General features: G+C 39.8%; 1 protein-coding gene across 5 annotated transcripts in view; it reads left to right on the forward strand.

Moving 5' to 3' along the window:
- The window catches only part of FAM110B (family with sequence similarity 110 member B), a 156,035-nt gene that overhangs the window by 16,565 nt on the left and 118,427 nt on the right, over positions 1 to 21,043 (forward strand). The window lies entirely within an intron of this gene.

The following is a 21,043-nucleotide window of genomic DNA, read 5'->3' on the forward strand; positions in this document are numbered from 1 at the left end:
GGTGGGCGGATCACGAGGTCAGGAGATCGAGACGACGGTGAAACCCCGTCTCTACTAAAAATACAAAAACATTAGCCGGGCATGGTGGCGGGCGCCTGTAGTCCCAGCTACTCGGAGAGGCTGAGGCAGGAGAATGGCGTGAACCCGGGAGGCGGAGCTTGCAGTGAGCCGAGATTGCGCCACTGCACTCCAGCCTGGGTGACAGAGCGAGACTCCGTCTCAAAAAAAAAAAAAAAAAAAAAAAAAGAAAAGAAAAATTTCCAGGACAAAATTGTCTTGAAACTGTTCTTTGGGAGGTGTACTGGGCCCAAGTACTAGAGTGGCTTCAAACATTTCTCCAAGAACATTTAGCTTTGCCTACACAGTATCTGTTTGGCGGCATCGTTACAGAAGCAAAGAAGTCTACATTTTGGTCAGGCGTTTTGAACACTAGGTAAGAGTTAGGAATCTACTGAGCTCTTTACAGTCAAGGAGGTTTGTTTTCTGATTTGAGAGACCAAAATAGATGCCCTTTTCTCAACTAAGAAAGACCCTAAGGTTAAAGAAACAACGTTGCCTGTGGATTGAGGGTTCAGAGCCGCCCTGGCTGGCATGGCAAATTTCTAAATTCCTATGGCTCCAAGCTCCCTAACAGTAGGAGTTATCAAACCCCTCCTAAAAGATTTGCCACCCAGACCGCTGCAACTCTGACTGGATAGAGCGCTGGCCTTTCTAGCATCCTTTTCTAATAAGCAGCTGCAGACATTAAATGGTTTCAGCATGCTTTTAGAGACTGTGCAGGACCTCTGTTTCCTATGGTTCACCTTTTGACATAGAGAGCCAAATTCCACCTCATTTTAATTCTAAAACCCCGCCCCAAAGTGAACACGAGATGTATGTTACGTGTATGTTTACCCACTGTGCACGCGCTCAGCTCCTTCCAAACCTGTGGAATGTGTAGGACTCTCGTGTGATATAGACCCTGTGAGGCATAAAACCTGACCTGTCCTCCCATCTTTGAAGAAAGAAAGAGGACCTTTGACACACACGCAAGATCTTATCTTCCACGCCGGCAAGCCAATATTGCCAGTAGAGCTCTCCTTTCTACTCTTTAGCCATCCTGGTCGTTTGGATGACATTTAGTTCTGGAAGATTATTTCAAGGATTTAGGTACCCATCCATGGCTTTGCTTCCATCAGCTTGTTTCTTCCAGGTATGTAGTAAGTGGCTCTAGGCAGCATCCAGGTGGCAAGGAGTTATGTTAGATCCCCTCGGAATCACCTTCGTGACTGAGTAGCCCTCACATCTGTCACAGGCTCTGCTTCAGCTGAAGCACACGACATCTCACTGTATTTTGGCAGAGATTTTGTGAGGACCTCGTGCATTACTGCCTAGTGTACTCTGCACTTTACACACCTTTAACAATATGTAAAAAACCTGCAAGGCAAGTAATTTGATTAGAAAGATGAACAGTCAACTTAGGCAAAATTGAGGTGAAACTATAGCAGGTTGGTAGGAAATTCTGACTAGTTTCTTCTCTAGCTTGACCTCTGTATTATATGCTTAAATTTTCTCTAGGTACTATAATTTTAATTTTCTGTTTTCCTCTGATTTTTTTTTTTGTTGTTGAAATATCTCACATATTTTTGGGAAAGAAGGCAGGGTTTAAGGTAAAACTAAAGACCTTCTTAATGTCATTTTTGGTTGGTAGTTGGTTGTGTTTAAACTCTGCACCAAGACAATGGAAGTTATTTTGTTCAAACTTTTATATTAAATGTCTAAATCAGGAGTGGGCAATGTTTTAATTTTTATTTATTTATTTCGGTAGGTGAGAAAAAATATTTGTGTACTTTTTTCACATTCAAAATAAAAGGTTTTATTGAGTCCTAGGGGGAAAAAAACTAAGAATGATTTCTTTGAGTAGAAAACCTCCAAGGGGATTTGGTGCTGGTTCTGGGCCATGAACATGGTTTGCTCCGGGCCCGTTGAGTGGTCACAAGTGTGGTGGCAGACAGCCCTTTCAGTCCCTGGGCCTGTGGAGGACTGCTGGAGGACATTTGCGGTTATCCCATTTCTTCCTCAGAGGAATGCTGCAGAGTCTGTGTTACTGTGGTCACACTTTAGTAACAGGGACATTGGTGCAAAGATGTATTCTTCAGGTTGTTTGGGGAGTGGAGGAGTGGATGAGGGACAGGGTCTGAATGGCTCCAGAGCTTGGGGTCCCAGTGTCCTCCCCAGTCTGTTCTTCCCTTTCCTGGAGTCTGAGGTCTTATCCCACTTGAGCTTGGCAAGGTGAAGTGAGCATTCCTATGACATTTGCCATCCCAGGCTGGTGTCTCCCTGCTGGGATGGCTCCCAGTAGCCCCAACTTCTGCTTCCCCCCCGGGCTGTCACTTCTGTCAAATCCTCCTTCCCCCCAGACCTGGGAGGGGCTGTGTAAGGCCCCTGATGGGTTTTCTCTAGGACCTCCTTCTCCTGAAATGCTGTGTGATGTCTCTAGAACTGAGGCTGGCTGAGCTCTCTCATTACTGCACTAGATGGCAAATGCCTGCTGTTACAGAATCTTTCCCCAAAGTGGATCAAAGATGGAGTATCATCAGTATCATCGCAAGAAATGTCAAGTCTGGCAGAAGAGTATGAAAGGGGCAGCTTTGGGCTGTCCCCATGGCGATCTTTGGGCACACATCAGGGGCTTATGGTGGGGAGTGGGTGTTGTCCTGTCTCTGGCAGCAGTCCCAGCCTGGTGCACTTTTTGGGGCTCAGTAGATAGTCGTTTATATATTGGAAAGGCCCTGGTGGGGTGGAGGGATTTGTGAATTATGTGCATTCACCACATTGCTGAATCCACGAGGGAGAGTGGTGGGGAAGCAGGCTTCAGCTTAATGTGCAGTCCCAGGTGACCCAGACCAGGATGGGCTGCCATGTAAAGTGGACCCTCTGTTGTTCAGGGACACAGAGGGGGAGTCTAGTGGGGCTGGACAGTCATCTTTTGGTCCTGCATGCTGAAGCCAAGATATTTTTTATCTTGACACATCGTCCTCACCCATAAACTACAGTTGCTGTTGCTATTTCTGGCACCACCTTTTTTACTTCTCATTGTGGGTTTATTTGATCGTGGAGCTCTCAGCCTGCTCTGTGGTAGAGTCGGGTACTCCCAGGACAAAGTGTTGGAAAATAAGGTCACTTCTCTCTTTAACACCAAAATAAACTGATAAATGCTTGTACGCAGAGCACAGAAGGAGTGAGGTAGCTGGCCTTTCATGCTGGCATGCCTGTCACTGTGCTGTGAAAGTGACTGGGACGTGGGCCTCTTGTGAACGAGGATTGACTGTGCACTAAGACGTGGCATCTGCTTGTGATGATCATGCTTTTGTCCATTCTCTCTGGCTTGGAAAAGGCCCGAGCCGAACTAGAACTGTCAGAGCTACATTGGCAGAATCCATGGCAGTTCTTCCTCGAAGGGCCCTTCCGGATTACCTGCTTCAGTGATCCAGACTGTCTAGTAAGAACACTTAGGATCACAGAGCTTCCTGGGCCTCCCTCTGCCTAGCGGGAATCAGTGGGACTGCGCAGGGTACTCCCTGGAGGATGCTGATGCACAGGTAGCTTTAGGAACCCTGGATCTGGGTCAGTGCTTTGTAAACTGTAGCACACAGTCACCAGGAGGGCTATTCAAACAAATTGCCAGTTGCTCCAGAGTTTCTTATTCACAAGGTCTAGGGAGGGCCTCGAGATTTGCATTTTCCCCAAGTTCCCTGGTGATCTTGAGCCTGTCTGGGTGAAGTCCTCATCTGAAAAGTGTGTAGTGCTAGGTCTGTGTCCCCGGACATAAGATTATAAAGGTGGATGTCTTGCAGGGAAAATGCTGCAAAAGGCAGAAAGGGTTGTAAAAGTTCTCCCAGAGAAGATGACCTTTGCTGCAACAGGCTTTAACCTTCTCATTGAGAATCTTCAGTGCATTTCCTAATTTTTAAAATAACACTTTTGTTTAATAAGCCAGGTACGTGTATGTTTTCCCTAACCACTTTGCATTTTTCTTTAATCTGTGTAGATTTTCATATTTAAAATGCCAGTTCAATTATGATTTGGTTTTGGGGTTATCATTTATTAAACATTTTGGACATCTGGAAGCAAACCTATTATGATCTCTATTTTTAATTTTAAAAGAAAATGTTTTTGTACCATATTCTGCTATAAATAAAATATTTATAAATGTAGTGATTATTAGAAATTTTTACTAACATCAAGACTTTAGGCCATGAAAATGTACTTGTTTCCTTGGATTTAAAAATATTTTTACAAAATAACTTTCTTTTCTTAGGAATTTTAATTGTTTTAGTTGATGAGTCGATGTTCTTCTTTATGCTCAGACAGCTTGGGCAGTTTTTATTTAAGATAACGTTAAAGCTGGGTGCGATGGCTCACGCCTGTAATCCCAGCACTTTGGGAGGCCGAGGCAGGTGGATCACTTGAGGTCAGAAGTTCGAGACCAGCCTGACCAACCTGGTGAAACCCTGTCTCTACTAAAAATACAAAAAATTAGCTGGGCATGGTGGCATATGCCTGTAATCGCAGCTACTCGGGAGGCTGAAGCAGGACAATCGCTTGAACCCTGGAGGTGGAGGTTGCAGTGAGCCAAGATTGCGCCACTGCACTCCAGCCTGGGTAACAGAGCAAAATTCTGTCACATACACAAAAAAAGACGTTAAGTTTACACTCTCAGAAAAGATGACATTAAATTTATACTCTCAGAACATTTGTTTTTCAACAAAAATTGATACAGATACTATTGATTAATTTTGGAAGAATACAGTGAAGATAATTTCTAAATTTAGTCTTAGGTCCTTAAGTAAAAGTGCCCTCAGTTAACTAAAACGTGTTCTTGAAAAGGCATGAGGGGCCAGGCATGGTGACTCATGCCTGTAATCTCAGCACTTTGAGAGGCCTAGGCAGGCAGATCACTTCAGGTCAGGAGTTCGAGACCAGCCTGGCCAACATGATGAAACCCCGTCTCTACTAAAAATAAAAAATTAGCCAGGTGTGGTGGTGTGCGCCCATAATCCCAGCTACTCAGGAGGCTGTGGCAGGACAATCGCTTGAATCCAGGAGGTGGAGGTTGCAGTGAGCTGAGATTGTGCCACTGCACTCCAGCCTGGGTGACAGAGCGAGACTTTGTCTCAAAAAAAAAGAGAAAAAAGAAAAAAGGCATGAGGATTTCAAGTGAAATCCAGTTAAATGAGTATTATATAATTAAAATAGGTCCTATTTGGAAATAAATTTAACTCTTGGAATATTTAACTATTCCTAACTATATCATTCAACTCATTCTGTTTATATGGTTTAATTATATATTTGACCCATTTAATCTTAATAACTCACTAAAACAAAACTATGTAGAGTATCTTTTAATCAGTTTTAGCATCTGAGAAATCTGATGTCTCTTTGGTGGATTTGGCCAGAGGGAACTAGAACGCATGCTCTCATTGCCACTTTGATGATATTTTTTAAATCTATGAAATAAATGCTTTTAGAAAATGATTTTACTGGGCAAAGAGAGCCAGGTGTGGAAGTAAAATTTGTATTATCTATTGTTGCATAACAAATGACGCCAAAACGTAGTGGCTCAAATAATACAGATTTTCTGTCTTCACATTCTGTGGGGATTCGGAGTTTCTTAGCAGGGAGTTTCTGGCTTGGGCCTCCCGGGAGGTTGTTCTCAGATGTGGCTGGGGTTGCAGTCATGTTGAGGCTGCACAGAGCCTGGAGGCTCCAGCGCCCAATGTGGCTAAGCTCTGGCTCGGCTCCTTGACTGGAGAGTTGATGCTGCCTGCTGGTGGGAGCGGGGAGCTCAGTTCCTCCCCAGCTTAAGCCTATCCTGGCGCTGCTTGGTTGCAGGTCAAATTTTTGGCCAGCCAAGAACCTGAAGGAAGATCTTTCATAATGTCTCAGTCTGGCTAGCTACCCAACTCCACATATTCATCCTGTTTGCGTTGTGGTGTTGCCTCATGCCAGGAAGTGCTCCAGTCTGTGTTTGTCGTGTTCTGTGCCCTCCAGGAGCTCATGATGCACCAGAGAAAAGGCTAAGCCCAGGGCCCAAGAGAAGCTGGTGCAATGAGCAGCATGGGCACAGCCTGAATGAGGGAGGGAGTGTGTCCAGGAAAAGCTTTCCTGAAGAAGGTCAGATTTGAGCTGAATCAGATATGCCTGCCTTCTAAGAGAAGGTAGATGTTAGCCAGGTGAAGAGGTAGGCTGGAAGCAGGGAGTAGGGGGAGAAATTTAGGAAGGAAATGCTAGGCAGATAGAACAGACTTAGTGAAGGGACTGAGGCTCGAAACAGCACAGCAAGTCTGGAGAACTTTAGCAGTTTACTTTTGCAGTGCCTAGGGAAATGTTTGAGTTAGGGAAAGATGCCAGGACTAGAGACGCTAGTGTGATAGGTAAGGGAGTTAGTGCTTCTCAGACACGCAGCTTGGATGCATGTGTTTCTTGCCCATCATGCACGTTTTCTTATTCATTCCTCAACAAAGATTTGAGCATTTACAAGGCTTAAGGCATCATGCTGCTTCATTGAACCCTGCAAGGTAGGTATGTCTGCATTTTATAGATAAGAGACTGGCTGAGGGATATTAATTGACTTGCCCAAGATGATGTGGCCAATGAGTAGCAGGGCTGCATCTGTGTGAAAACCCGAAAGTCGAGTTAAGATGTGAGCCAGTTCTTCATAAGAATCACTGGAGGCACACATTTTATATAAAGATTTCAGGCCTCCACCCTAGACTTACTTATGTCTAGGGGAAGGGCCTCAGGTACTGTTTACTACTGGTGAAGTGGAGAGCTCAGCTTTGCTCTCAACTTGAACTTGACGTCAGTGAGAGTGGAGGAATTGTGGAAGAGGGTGTGCAGTTTCTTTTCTGTATGTGCTGAGGGGCATGAAGTCCAAAAGATGTTTTTGTTTGGAAAATTCTGAGTGACATTACAGCCTCAATCTCTTTGAAGATGTTTTCAAAGTCTCTAAAAAATAAATTGTGAAGAAAGATATCCACAAGCTTCAGTATCTTGGAATCAGCACACAATTGGATTTTTGATCTTTGATTTGATTTGATATTTCATGTGAATGAGTAGCTGAAAGGTGCTGATGAGGTATTTAATACTGGTACTAGAATCAAAAAAATACCTGAACACAAAGACCAGACTAGTAATAACGTCATGAGGTTCCTCAGGACTAGAGAAAAACATGAAGAATAAAATTACTAAGAATTTTTCGAAAGAGTGTTTTGTTGTTAAGGATTGCTCTGTATGTCATAATGTACTGTTTTAAGCGCTTCACATGTATTGGGTCATTTTATCCCCAAAACCAAAAATGTTACTGTTTTTGTATTTCACAGGGCTAAAGAATGTGAAAAAAAATTTAGTTAATTATTGTTTTTAAATGCTCAAACAAATGTATTTAATTTTTTAATATCCTTATAATTTTTTTCTGCTTGTTCTGTCAATTATTGAGTGCAGAGTGCTAAAAATCTTCACCTGTGATTGTAGATTTGTCTGTTTCTGTCTTTAGTTCTATAAACTTTTATTTCATTTAGTTGAAGTTCTATAATTAGGTACATGCACATTTAGAACTCTCAGGTCTTTGTAATAATTGACTCTTTGATCATTATGTAATGCCTTTTCCTTATCTTTGGAAATACTTCTTGTCTTAAAGTTTACTTTGTGTGATATTGAAATAGCCACACCAGCTTTCTCATGATTATTGTTTGCATGGTATGTATATGTATATATTTTCTCCAATCCTTTATTTTTAGTATACCTCATCTTTATCCTTAAAATGTGTCTCTTATAGTGTACAGTTAGGTAGTGCTTTTTTTATCCAGTCTTGACAAACTTTCCCTTTTAACTGAGGAGTTTAGTCCATTTACATTGATTGTAATTTACAATGATATTATACAGTGATATGGTTGCTTTTTAAGTCTGTTACCTTATTCTTTGTATTCTATTTGTTTGATCTGTTTGTTCCTTCCTTCTTGCCTCACTTTGGCTTAATCAAGTAATTTTTTGCATTTTATTTTGTCTCCTTTGCATTTTAGCCAAGGTTTGGTTTTACTTTTTACTGGTTGCTCTAGAGATTACAATAGATAGATAGATAGATAGATAGATAGATAGATAGATAGATAGATAGATATAGAATCACCATCTACATTGAATGAATATTTTACCACTTCAAATTAAATGTAAGAATCTTACAACTGTATATTTTCCTTTACCCTCCTCCTGTCCTTTGTGCTGTTCTCTATTTTACTTGTATATTTGTTGTAAACCTCACAATACATTATTTTTTACTTTTCAGCCAAATATCTTGTTGTAAATATAAAAAAGAAAAGGCCAGGTGCGGTGGCTCACACCTGTAATCCCAGCACAAAGGAGGCCAAGGCAGGCGGATCACAAGGTCAAGAGATCGAGACCATCCTGGCCAACATGGTGAAACCCCATCTCCACTAAAAAAATATAAACATTGGCTGAGCGTGGTGGCACACGCCTGTAGTCCCAGCTACTCAGGAGGCTGAGGCAGGAAAATCTCTTGAACCCGGGAGGTGGAGGTTGCAGTGAGCCAAGATCATGCCACTGCATTCCAGCCTGGCGACAGAGTGAGACTCTGTCTCAAAAAAAAAAAAAAAAAAGGAAAGAGGAAAGAAAGAAAAAATATTTATCTATAAATCCACACATTTGCCATTTCTTGTACGCTTCATTTCTTCCTGAGATCTAAATTTTTTTCATTTGGTGTTACTTCCCTTCAGCCTGAAGAACTTTCTCTATTGTTTATTATAGGGTAGGTCTACTGGTGATTAACTTTCTTAGCATTCATTTAGCTGAAAACTTCTTGAATTTGCCTTCATTTTATTGCTAAGTATGTAGTATTCTAGGTTGACAGCTTCCTTTTTTTTTTCTTTCAGCATTGTAAATATGTTGTTCCATTATGGCCTCCCTTGTTTCTAAAAAGAAGTTGGCTATCATTATTATCTTTGTTCTCTTGTATATAATGTCTTTTTTGTCTTACTGCTTTTTAGAATTATTTTCATTTATGTTTTATTTTCAGCAATTAGCCTCCATTATGCTTAGGCGGGTTTTTCTTTGTATTTGCTTTGAGTTCATTGAGCTTCTTGGTTGATTTTTTTCCAAATTTGGTACATTTCATCTACATTCGTTCACATATTTTTAATCCTATGCTTCTCTCTTTTCTCCTCTCCTCTAATTGCCCATATATTTTATTGTTTGGTATTATCTTGCAAGTCACTTGTACTTAATTTTTTTTCCAGTTGCTTTTGTCTCTTTGATTTAGTAAATTTGTTTGTTTTTTTTCCTTCTACAAAGTCCAATTAGCAAGCCATTCAATAAATTTTTAATTTGAAATATTATATTTTAGTCTTGTATTTTATTTAGTGCTATTTTACAGTTTTTATTTGTCTGAAAATGTTCCATTTCTTCTATTAGATTTTTTTATTTGCTGTAAACGCCTTAATATATTTGACGTAGTTGTTCTAAAGTCCTTCACTAGTGAGTTCACTAAGTGAGTCATCTGAGATTCTGTTCTTACTGACTGTGTTTATTTTTACTTATGGATCATATTTTCCCATTTTAAATATATTTTGTAATTTTTAAAATTTTCAGTTTTAAATTTTTAAATTGTATTCCAGGTGTACACAAAATAGTAATATTTGTTTCATTTCTCAAGAGTGCAGGCTCTCTTCTTAATGGAGATAAGGCTAAAGAGCTGTATATTCAGATCCCTGAGCATTTAGTTAAGGTTGGAGTTACACTTTTAATTAGATTGAGTTCACCTAATCAGCCTTTTAAAAAAAAGTCCGTGTTAGTATTTCAGCTGGGAGAAAGTTGGTCTACAATTTTAGGTCTTTGATTTCCTGTTGGATTAAAAGATTGAATGAAACATCATGAGAGTATGTGGGCTACATGATTTCTCTCAGCCTTCTAACCTTTCCACTGTTGCTTTTTCGTCTAATTTGGGAGGCTGGGGGAAGGTGGTGGTAGATCAGAAGGCTTATTAGGAAAGTAATTTGTTTTTGCATTTGTTCTTCTGGCATCCAATCTGTCCCACCAGGGCATGCCACTGTCTGAGGCTTGTCCTTCTCTCCTTATTACTGCGAGTCTCTCTCCGATGGCTTGTTCCTCCTGATCTAGACGAGGCAGTCCTCAGATAGGGAAGCTGCTGTGGCTTTCAGCTCACCCAGGAAAGGCTACTTTCTTCCTGGCCTTAGGCTTCTTTGCATTTATTATTTTTTGCTAGGCCCATAGAAAAGTAACTTTTTATTTTGTTCAGGTAAAATTGTTTGTTGCCATTGAATGGAAGGCTTTTTTGTGCTTCTAATTAGACACGGAAATCTCATATACATTTTTAAAGCAAGTGCCCCAAAGTGTAAAGTGTCAGTGAGTTCTCTTGCCCCCTGGATGCTGATTGGGTTTCACCAGTTGGAAGCACTGGATGACCATCAGTGCCCAGTTGTATGTGTTAAGTGACATTCTTCTAATTTTTCTTTTATCCAGGTTTAAAATCTGTGGTATTTGTGCTATTCTATTGGGTCACCACTGGTTACTGATACCTGCCAACCAAATAGGATATCTGAAAGGCACTAAAAAAATAAAAAAATAAATAAATAAAACCAAGCATTGCTCTGTAGGACTTGCCCTGAGACACTCTTTTTTTAGTTATGGAACTGCCCAATCACATGTAAGCCAGAAAACGTGAAAAGTTAAAGACACATACACAGAGCCGATTCTTAGCATTACTACTACTTATGGTTTAAATGTAATTATTTCCTGTTTCAGGTACTGTATCAATGTTGTTAAACGTATTGTCATTTAGTAGTCAGAACAACCCAGAGTAAAACTGAGATTCCAAGTTGGGGTTGACTACAAAATGTACACTTTTAACCACTGTGCTATAAATGCTACCTTCTTCAACCAAGTTGATCAACCAGTATTATTTTATCCAATACCAACTTGGTTGAGCAAGGTATCATTTATAGCACAGTGGTTAAAGGTGTACATTTTGTAGTCAACCCCAACTTGGAATCTCAGTTTTACTCTGGGTTGTTCTGACTACTAGATGACAATACATTTAACAACATTAATTTCCTTGAAGTTCTAAAGAGAACATATAGCAGACATTAAATATGGAAAGTTCAATCTGCAGTGAAACCTTACCCTAATTGTTTTACGCACATACTCTATGGCGTGGTTCTAGCATTCCACTTGCTGGGGAGCCAGTGTTGAGAGTTTCTGGGGTACACAAGTGAGAAGGGAGCTGAGCTGTGAGTAGCATTCTGGGGTGCTGTTGGTGCTAGTCTCTCTGAATCCTGCTAGCAGTGTAGTTAGTCAGGCTCTCACTTTCTTTTTTTTTTTTTTTTTTTTTTTTTGAGACGGAGTCTCGCTCTGTCGCCCAGGCTGGAGTGCAGTGGTGCAATCTCGGCTCACTGCAAGCTCTGCCTCCTGGGTTCACACCATTCTCCTGCCTCAGCCTCTCCGAGTAGCTGGGACTACAGGCGCCCGCCACCACACCTGGTTAATTTTTTTTTTTTTTTGTATTTTTAGTAGAGAAGGGGTTTCACCGTGGTCTCGATCTCCTGACCTCGTGATCCGCCTGCCTCGGCCTCCCAAAGTGCTGGGATTACAAGCTTGAGCCACCGCGCCCGGCCAGGCTCTCACTTTCATAAACACAATGATTTGTATTTAGCCTGTTCATGCACAAGAGCTTTACTGGTGAGAAGGACTTAACTCTGTGCTTCTATTCTGAAAGCTAAATGTCCCTTGACATGAGAAGTTAAGAAGTGTCCAGTAGACATGCCCTACACCATGGAGGAACCATGAGGGCATTATGCTAAGCGAAATAACCCAGTCACAGAAGGACAAATGCTGCATAATTCCACTTACACAAAGTACCTAGAGTAGTCAGTGGTGACAGAAAGTACAATAGCGGTTTCCAGGGACTGTAGGCGGGAAGAAGTAGGGGTGAATGGGGGGTACAGAGTTTCAGTTTTGCAGGATGAAAGAGTTCTGGAGATGGGTGGTGGCAATGGTTGTACAACAGTGTGATAGTACTTATTCCACTGAACTGTATACTTAAAAATGGTTAAGATGGTCAATTTTACATTATGTACATTTTACCTCAGTTTTAAAAATTTAATAATATAAAACATGATGTCTCAATACAATTCATATTTCAGCCCTTAAAAAAAGTATCCAGTGGATTCTGTTTGGTTTTACTAACATTATGCTTAATTTTTGTAGAACAGCAGAAAACATCAGTATTGATATTGGCATTGTTCTACACTTGCTTCTTAAGGAGATGAATAACTTTTCTTAGGGAAGGCCAAAAGTAGAAATTCTTTGGCCTGAAATCATTGCCACCTGCTCTGGAAAGCACTTGAAGAAGGCTCCAATTATACTTCTAGACAAGAAAACCCAAACCCAGGGGGTTGTTAGACAGTGATTAGTCTCTCCAGGGGCAGAAAAACAGTGTGGGAAAGCCCTGCCCCCTGTGATGAGCCCCAGGAGCCTGTGTGTCTTTCAAACAGATTATATGAGGCTTAGAGTCCCTGCATCTGATGTTGAATATATTGTGGAGACTAATTTTTTAAGGAAAAAAAATTTAAAGAGAGATGAATTTCATCAGAACTCTCTAATACTTGGAGGGATGGAAAACTGCCAGTTTATAATCATAGTGGAAAACAAATTTGTTGACTTAATTTCTTGGCATGGTATTCTAGGGTTACTTAAGTACTATTACATAATCTTTATTTTTATTTTTCAAGCAACACAGTGAGTGATTTAATAGATAGTCATTTAAAAATAATAATTTAAAAGATCAGCCTCCAGATAAGAGAAATGCTTTCTACTTTAGGTTTTTGTGAGTTCCTTACCCCTATGTTTTTACTTTAAATAAATATTTTTTATGGTGTTAGCTAATAAAGGATTTTGCATGTAAAACTGAGCAGCTACAAAATACATGTTTTTTTGCAACAGTTTCTGCTGGACAAAGAAGTACAGTGACTTTGGAAAAACTGGGCTGATGAAAAACTAAATATTTCGCAATATATTTTGGACTCATGAATCTCAGGTCCTGCACAAGTTCAAACGTTTTTAAGGAAGGTGGCCCTACCATTCTCTCCTGCCTAGAATAGCATGGTAGTCCCACAGAACATATCAGAGTTACCCTTGTTTACATTCATATATGGGGATCTAAATAGTAGTCCCATCTAGCTGCTGCTCCCATGTTGGCTGGGAACTTTACTATAAACTCTGTGTTTGCTTTGTTATTGTATTCGTCTTTTCTAGATGAGTTAGGATTTCCAGCCATTGACTCAAAATCATTGAAATCGTGGAAAATGACAACATTATTAATTAGATCATATCCAGTCAGTAATGTGCTAGCTTTGAAAACATGTATTTGTATGCTAAGCCGTGTCTGAGTACCATTTTTAGGAGTGTTAAAAATGAAAATGTGAGCTGTGTAGCACTCTTTTTAGAAAACTGTATTCTTTGCCACCAGGTGTATTTATCTTTAATTTGCAACCAAGTATATTTATCCTTAAAAAGATTTTGTGACACTGACATTGTACTAAGCACTTACAGGTTTTTCCATCGTGGCATTTTCCAGAAATTTCTATCTTGGCGTAACATTTCTTTGACCATATATAGATTTGCTAAATGTTATTGTTTATAGAGAATCAATGAACAAAAGTGATGGGCTACATTTGAGTAAATTTAATGAAACTTTCAGTGTGCTTTTTTTTTTTGTAAAACCCAGGGAAATATACAGACCTGTTTCAACTCGGTCCAAATAAAAATAAATAATTAGAATACATAAAAGGCTTCTTTTTAAGTTTTCTTTTTCCCTAGCATGTGAGGAGCATTATAGAGATGTGACTTTGGTCTTATTAGTTTGAACCTCAGAAAGATGTCTCTAATTGTATAAGCCTGGCTTTTTTGGAAAGAAAGGGAAACTTTTCAGATTGTTGGGAAATCAATGATCCATAACCAAAAAGGGGGATAGAAGGAACTTTATTAAGTGACTCTTCTGTGCGTGGCATTTTTACATATATTATTTTGTTGACATACATTCCTCCAAAGTAGGCATTATTTCTATTTGTTGATGAAAAAACGAATTGCCTAACTTGATTTGTCCAAGGTACGTTATGAATAATAGTGGCCAGGACTTAACACAACTCTGCCTTACCCAGTGCTGCTGCTGAGCAGTCAGCCAGCATTGAGTGAGTGTATGCCCTGTGCCTATTCTTTTGCCTACTTTTTTATAATAAATTGTTACTTGATTCTCACAGTGACTCTTGCAGGAAGGGGCTGTAATTACCTTTTTACAGACCAGGAGGTTAAGTTAGTTGCTCAAGGTCACATAGTGCCATGGAGGCAGGCTTTGAACTCAGTTGACTTCAGAATTCCAAAGAGAGTACATTAGCTAATCATTTTGGTTCTTAATGCTATATCCCAACTTAAGGCAGCCTGGATCCTTTAGAGACTTGCTCACCTTCTACCTTCTGTAGACTTATAATAATGGTATTTGCCTGGGCTTACACTATATCTGCTGCATAACACACGTTGATACACTGCAGACAGGACATAAACAACATGGCTAATTTACTATCTTGGAATCCCACTCATTCAAAAATATCTATGAAGTGTCACATCCTGGGCCACATCCCAGTGATTAAGATAACCAGGCAGGGGTTTGTGGTTTAGTGGGGAGATACAGCTATAACTAACCTTTATATCTGGGGCAAATGTTTTTGTGGAGATGAGCAAGTTACCATGGGCGTGAAGGGGAGAAGTGGTCAAAGCTCAGAGAGGTCGAGGGGATGTTTTTCAAAGGCAGCACTGTCTGAACTAGGGAGGCATGGGATGAAAGTCTCCAGACTCACAGCAGGAGACAGGGTTATTATTTCAGACAGTGGATATTTCAGACAGTGCGTAGCATGTGCACAGTGGGAAGGCAGGAAGAAGCATGGCCTGATGAGAGGGTGCTGCAGGGCCTCTGAATAGCTGGAACACAGCAAATGGGGACATTGGTAGATGAGACTCCATCCATAGCAACTTTGTCTGCCATCCTGAGAAATGTTTGGCCTTGATCTTGTAGGTGATGAGGAGCAGTGAAAGTGTAAAAATTACAGGCATGAGGGCAGGAGGGCATGGTCACAACTGGATATGAGAAAGATTAATTTTGCTGAAAGGCTGGTGTTGGGAGACAGGTTCTGAGGTGATGGTAATGACCTGAGTGTCACACTGAGATTAATTTAGGATGAGAGTATTGCTAAATTTGTAGCTGCGGCCAGGTGTCCCTACCTTAGCAGGCAGTCCATTCAGATTTGAGATTGTTCAATTGCCAGGATGTTCTTATCATGAGCTGTATAACCTCTCTATAACTTCTGCTACTCAGAATGATGTCTCTTCCTCTACATGACAGGCACTTCCCTAGTTGATGTAAATATTTTTAGGTCCATGTCCTATCCACCCATGCCTCAGTTTCTCAGGATCTGCTAGATCTTATCAACTTGGATTGTGCAGGACGTCCATGGTCTTTCCAGACTCATGCATCATCTTAGGGACTCAGTAGTGGGGGTTTGCAACACTATACAAGATTCTGGCACCTGCAGCTGGGCCTTAGAAAGGGGCTTGTAATGAGTACATTCACAACATAATAGAACATCCCCTTTACCCCTGCTACATGGGTTGACCCATTGAGTACAGGGTACTGCTTGTATATATTTGTACTGAACTCAATGCTTCTGATAGTGCAGCCTATAATTTCACTAGTATTTATGCCATAGCTAACAGCTGAGTGATAAACTCAAACTTGCAGGCTTTTTTCACCTAAAATAGTTTGAGCTTCTACTGTGGATTGCATTACTTACCTTTTTTGGATGGTGAACTTTGTAAGGGCAAGGACTCTTTTTTACTTAATCTTGGTGTCCTTTTCCATCTAGTGTAGTGACTAACACATGCCAGCCCATCAGGAAATATGTGTTGAATAAATGTAGTTTGATTATTATTTTGACCTGCACTTGATATTAGTACTGTGAAATTGTTCTAGCTTAGCACATTTGGAATCGTCATTCTATTGTATATCATTTTAGTCATTGTCAACCTGGAATCATCTGTAATCACTTTGATAAGCCGGTCTTATATCTTGTTTACATATTATAGATAAGAATTTCTAGTAGACTCAGAGACAAAGCCTTGTGGATGCTTAAGGGGTTTTTCCCAGTTAGTGTATCAAAGTGTTTTTAAGAATAGTTTTGGAGTTGATTTATAATCTGGTCTGTAATTCTTCAAGTTTCCACATTTACTGTTTTTTCCTACACATTTCTTGGTAAGTCATTGTTACCCATGCAATGGGTGGGTTCAGTTTCTTGGTGGGTGACAGTCCAGTGACCACAACTGGATTTAACAAGGGGATTGTATTACTTGCAAGAAGTAAGGACACCAGGATGGTTCCCAGAGCAGTGCCTTCCCTAACTATGGTGAAAACAGGGCTTTCATTAGGCTGGTTAGCTATCATTGTAAGAAGAGGTAGAGTAAAGGCAGTGCAGATGCAGCTGCTGGCCATGTTTCTACATATTGTCAGTCTTCTACATACAATCAAGCTTCTACATATGGTCATGCTTCTACATAGGTCACACGTATAGGAAATTGCAAAGAAACTCCTCCTCAGGCAGGATTTTTAGTATGGTGATGAGGACAGTTTGTCAAAGTTTATCTCCAACTCTGGCATCCCTGGATCCAACTGTTTTTTGTTTTTCTGGGGCTGGGTTTCTTCTTGGAACTTTTTATTTATTTATTTATTTATTATTATTATTATTATTTTTTGGAACTTTTTAAAAGAACACGAACTCAAGGTGCAACAGGGACAAGTGGGTAGTCTTTCACAGTGTTTACGCAAAAACCCAGGGACCTTGGGCTACATCTTCCCTCTCCTGTATGTCACTCTCCGTGGATTATCAAGAGTTTTAGAAAGTTTATCCTTTTACATTGAAGAAATTTATCATAGACTAAATAGGATTAGAATACATTTTGGAAATCTATTGTAAGGTCACAACTTATTGGAAGTTGTAGAACAATGGAATAATTTAGTTTCCTTATAAGCAGTATTATTGATTATTAGTTTTTCTTTTTTGTGGTCTCCAGATACTTAGCCATCATTGATTGCTATAATCCTTATTAAGTATTTGAAGATGTTGAGAACCATCCACTGAAGGAGTCCCAGGGCTTATTGAGGAAGTTTGTGAATATTAAAAGATGAGAACACTGAGGTTTTTTTTTTTTAAAGCACTTTTGTGAGTTACAATGTATATATAACTAAATTTACTGATTTTAAGTGTATGGTTTAATATATTTTCGCAAATATAGCAGTTATGCACCCACTACCACAATCTTGAAATAGAACATCTCCGTCACCCTGTGTGTTCTGTCGGGTGCCTTTGCAGTCAGTCCCTACCCCCACACTCTGACTGTGCCAATTGTTGATCTGCTTTCTATTGCTCCAGTTTGCCTTTCTCTAAAATTTCATATAAATGTGATCATACATGTAGTCTTTTGTGTTTGGCTTCTTTTCCATAGTATAATGCTCTTGAAATTGCTTTACATTGTTGTATATATCAGTAATTATTTCCTTTTTATTACTGAGTAGTAGTGCCTTGTGTGATATACCACAAATTGTTTATCCATTCACCAGATGATGGACGTTTGGATTCTTTCAAGTCTGGAGTTATTATGAATAAGGCAGCTGTGAACATTCTGTGCAAATCTTTGTGTGGAATCTCTGTGTTTAAATTTTGCCCTGGGTATGTACTTAGTAGTAGCATTGCTGGGTCATATGGTATGTGCTTAACTTTATAGGCAACTGCCAAATTAGTTTTCAAAGTGCTTGTAACATTTTGAATTTCCAACAATCATTGTAGGAGAACCAAGTTGTTTCATATCCTTATAAACGCTTGATATTTTCTTTTTGAGACAGAGTTTCGCTCTTGTTGCCCAGGCTGGAGTGCAGTGCCGTGGTCTCGGCTCACTGCAACCTCCACCTCCTGGGTTCAAGCAATTCTGCTGCCTCAGCCTCCCAAGTAGCTGGGATTACAGGCGCCTGCCACCACACCCGGCTAATTTTCTGCATTTTTAGTAGAGATGGGGTTTCACCGTGTCGGTCAGGCTGGTCTTGAACTGCTAACCTCAGATGATCCGCCCACCTCGGCTTCCCAAAGTGCTTGGATTAGAGGCCTGAGCCACCGTGCCTAGTAACACTTGATATTTTCAAACCTTTTAAAATTAGCCATCTTATTTGGTATGTAGTGGTATCTCATTAAGGTTTTATTTTGCATTTCCCTGATTAATTATGTTGAAGATCTCTTCCTTTGTTTACTTGGCATCTCTTTATTTTCTTTATTGAAATGTGTTGGAAAGGACATCTTGTCCTTTTCCCCCTTTTAAGATGGTTGTTTGGCACTTAGTCTTAATATTATTAGTGAGTTCATAAAAAGAAATATAAGGAAAATATTTTGTTGCTTTCACAGTTTCTAGAAAGGAATATTTCTTATTGGATGTTTTGTTTCCTGACCGTGTGTGCGTGTGTGCTTTTTTGGGCATGCATAGAGGAGTTCCGTCATCTGTTGGCCAGATTTCATTTATCTTACCTTGCTTCCTTGCATATACTCTTTATTTCTGTGGAATCTGTCAGTTCACATTCCCCAGGAAAACCACATGTGGATTTACTAACTACCCATCTAAAGACAAACTCACAGTTACACTCTCATCCCATCCCGTGCAAACCTTAACTCCAGTGCTGCTCTGAAGGCCTTCCTTGGTGACCTCCATCATCAACCCACAGTGGGCAGGACACCATCTGGTGCTTTTCGTTTCTCATGCACCTAGCACTGTGCAGCAATAAATAATGGGAGAGTCAACACATGACTTGTTAATAAGCTGCTGACCTGGGTGACCTAAGTGCTCTGCAGTGATTCTAGGGTTTTAGTGAATACGAATTCAGTCTGAACTGATAGAACTAATACTAAATCATTTTGAAATTCTACTTTCAAAACTGCTTATGTAAGCTTTGGGTATAGGACACCTACGTTTTGCTTGAGAGACTCTATAAATCAACTTGAAAATGTGTTGCAGCAAACCTATGATTATGATCTGACTATGAATAAGACAGGGAAACTATATACTCTTTTTGTATTAAATTTATCTAGGTTAGACAACCTAAGAATATCCCAAATTTCATTTTGGATTTCTCATGGGCATTCGTATTTTAATCTAGCTTTATCAGTGGGACAAAAGGCAGAGTATGCCCTTGATAACTTTTAACAGTGGGTTATATTGACAGAAAGTTGAGTTGACTCGTGATGTTGTAATCATGCTGATTAGAAATGATTTTTTTTTGCTTTACACTAAAATAGATGAAATTGTAATCTCTTAAGAGGTTATTTAGGAAATTAAAGATCCGCTATGATCTAATAGAGCACTGGATTTACACCTAGCAAACCTGGGAATTGGAGCTGGCTTAGCTGTGTGACTTTGAAGTGGTCACTTAACCACTCTGGGCTTTCTTTTTCTCATCTGTGAAATGAGTCAACTGGAGCAGATGACTGTATGATCCCTAAGTTTCAAGCATCTGTGCTGTGAGTTATTTGTATTAGGATCGTTTTGATTTCACGTGGCAACTTTGAAGATAAATCCAATCTTGAAGTTCTCCATATGCGGTATTACTCCCTGTCTCAATCACAGTTGAGTGACTTTTCTATCTGTGAATTCATTCTAGTAAGTGTTCAGCTCTTTGCTATTTTCTCCCTTCAGAAGTGTGAGAAGGATAAGGCAAAAATCATGAGAAAAATGAACAGGGATTTTAGATATAAGTTTTGGCCAAGACAAAAAATATTGGTTGCAAAATATTAAAATACAGAACCTTTTGCTTTGTTATTATGGGTCACAATCAAATTAATATGGGCCCAAATATATTGTAAATCAATATTTCTCTAACATAATAACAGCACATGATTTCATTAATTTGAGTTTCTGGAAATCCCATATACTTCAGCAGGCAAATAAAATACTATCTTAAATTTCAGGTATTAAAGCAATAAAAAGAACCATGGAACTTGGAGTTTATATTTCTATTTTAATCTAATACTAATTTACTCTATGTTCTTATTGAACCTTGTTAGGTAATGGGACAGGAGAAAGTAGGCTGTTTTGAAAGTTTTAAAAGTGAGTGGAAAGTATCAATCTTAGTTGTTATTTAAATGGGCATTTTCAGGCTTTCTTTGTATTTTTTTGAAGCGATACAAAATCTAGGTCACGATTTACAGCCTTCCTAATAAATGTTTAGTGTATCATTCATTACACATCGCTCCAGAAAGGAGATGATAGTGCTGAGGACGCTGGCATAGATCTTAATGAAGTAGTTTTTAGCCATTATGTGTTGGAGTCCCAAGTGCCTCCTTAAACTATTTTTCTCTGGTTCCTCCTATAAACCTGCAAAATATACAGTAAATCTCAATAAAGAAGATATCTGTTGCAGACAGGACACTTCCTTCCCTGTCTGTTGGCTCCTACTTTTGAGTAAACAAAGACGCAGTCATTTGGACTGATGGTATCTGACAAAAGCAGATGCTGGAGGAGAAGACAGTTAAGATTTTCAACACAGTATTTTCTTTAGCATTGCCAGCTGTCCCGATAACCATCACTTTCATGACTCGTCCCAGTATCTCCAAGTGCAGCGAAAGCCGAACATGTGCAGCAGAAGCGGCTTTCCTCCAGGAGTCTCTGTTTCTCTCCCCGTTTGTAAAAAGGAGTCATGTTATTTCTCAGTCCAGTCAATGTTAGTTTTCACTGATAATGAAATAGTTTGTACTTGAAATTTGGGGCTGTTGAGGCCATCAAGATCTGTCCTCAATCCAGGAAAAAGTAGTCCAAGAGCAGTGGAAACGTGTGCTTGTTCATGACCTTGGGTCTGAACTGCATTTGGAGGACAGAGGGAGCTACTGGACCTGTC

The sequence above is a fragment of the Nomascus leucogenys genome, chromosome 16, assembly GCF_006542625.1.
Source record: "Nomascus leucogenys isolate Asia chromosome 16, Asia_NLE_v1, whole genome shotgun sequence".
NCBI lineage: Eukaryota > Metazoa > Chordata > Mammalia > Primates > Hylobatidae > Nomascus > Nomascus leucogenys.